A 1,104-nucleotide genomic window follows, 5' to 3' on the forward strand; every position below is an offset into this window, starting at 1 on the left:
CGGGAGCGGCGCGGCGGCCGCGGGGGCTGAGGGAGGTGCGGTGTTAGGCTGTGGGTATTGGCGCTGCTTGTCTTCGAAATCGGGCACTTACCTCTAGTGCGTCCTTTTAGACTCCTTGTACTGTTCGTGTGTCTCTGTCGCTCTTCAAAATATGTCTTCTCCCTTTTTTTTTTTCCCCAGATGAAAGCAATGGAAGTTGGTCAGTGGCCGGAGCGTGCACCACCATGACCAAAAAGATGTCCTAGGAGCATGGTATTCTTGGCTTTTCCTATTAAATGTTTGTTCTGTATAAAATGTTACTTAATTGCGAATTTTTAAAATGTTTTTCAGCTGATTAATTTCTCTTTTTCATAAGCTATGAATTTAATTTTAGAGGTAAAGAGTTCCCATACTTAAGTTTTGGCCTTTGTGTTGCCCATTCATTCCTGTCCAGAATGGATGTGGTGTCAAAAAAGGCAAACAGGAATTCTTGCTCAAACTGCTTTAGGGAGCTGGTTATGTACCTTCCTCCTTTCTGTTTTTGCAAGGACAAAAAACCCCAAGCAACATGTAGAAATAGTATGGTTGAGTAGCTATGTAGTAGATTTTATTCTGCAGTCTTTTAAAGTGGAGAATGTGACAGTTGTTAGAAGAGGAAAAGCTAAAGTTATAATGGCCACTTTTAGCATTGTTTAGCCCTGCTGTCTGTCAGTACCTTTGCAAGTAATTAGTACATAATTTTCCATGTTTCCAGCAGTGGCCTCTAGATTTTCTATTGTAAAAAGATGTTTACAGCTTAATTCTCATGCATAGAAAACATTAAATCTTCTTAAAGAGGAAAAAATTGTGTTTTGTTTTTGTAGATGTGTTATTCAGTATTGTATAATATATTGTCCTCTTTTGCTGGATTTTCCTTGATGCCCGTTTGAAAGTGTAAAGTGTTCTTGGATATTGTCAAATTCCTGACAGAATATTTAATGCTAGGAATGCTTCTTGCAGGTTTCTAGCATGTCTTACTGGAAGTTTGGGATCTCTGAGCTTGAGAAGGGCATGGAAGGGTTGGAAGAAGCCACCAAGTGCTGATTGCAGAGCTGTGAGAAGCAATAATTCTTTGTACAACTCTTT

General features: G+C 39.6%; 1 long non-coding RNA gene and 1 other non-coding gene across 3 annotated transcripts in view; both read left to right on the forward strand.

The window, feature by feature from the left end:
- Positions 1-4: 4 nt before the first annotated feature.
- LOC115948845 overlaps positions 5-1,104 on the forward strand; it is a 2,553-nt gene continuing 1,453 nt past the window's right edge. The window contains exons 1-3 of one of the 2 annotated variants that reach the window (XR_004082612.1): positions 5-96; positions 181-252; positions 979-1,072. This is a non-coding gene — a long non-coding RNA (uncharacterized LOC115948845). The remainder of the gene's footprint in view (positions 97-180; positions 253-978; positions 1,073-1,104) is intronic. The other variant, XR_004082613.1, reaches the window with a different exon arrangement.
- LOC115948846 lies at positions 402-534 on the forward strand. The gene has a single exon (XR_004082614.1). It is a non-coding gene; the product is annotated as a small nucleolar RNA SNORA13 (small nucleolar RNA).

Source organism: Geospiza fortis, unplaced genomic scaffold, assembly GCF_000277835.1.
Source record: "Geospiza fortis unplaced genomic scaffold, GeoFor_1.0 scaffold433, whole genome shotgun sequence".
Taxonomy (NCBI): Eukaryota; Metazoa; Chordata; class Aves; order Passeriformes; family Thraupidae; genus Geospiza; species Geospiza fortis.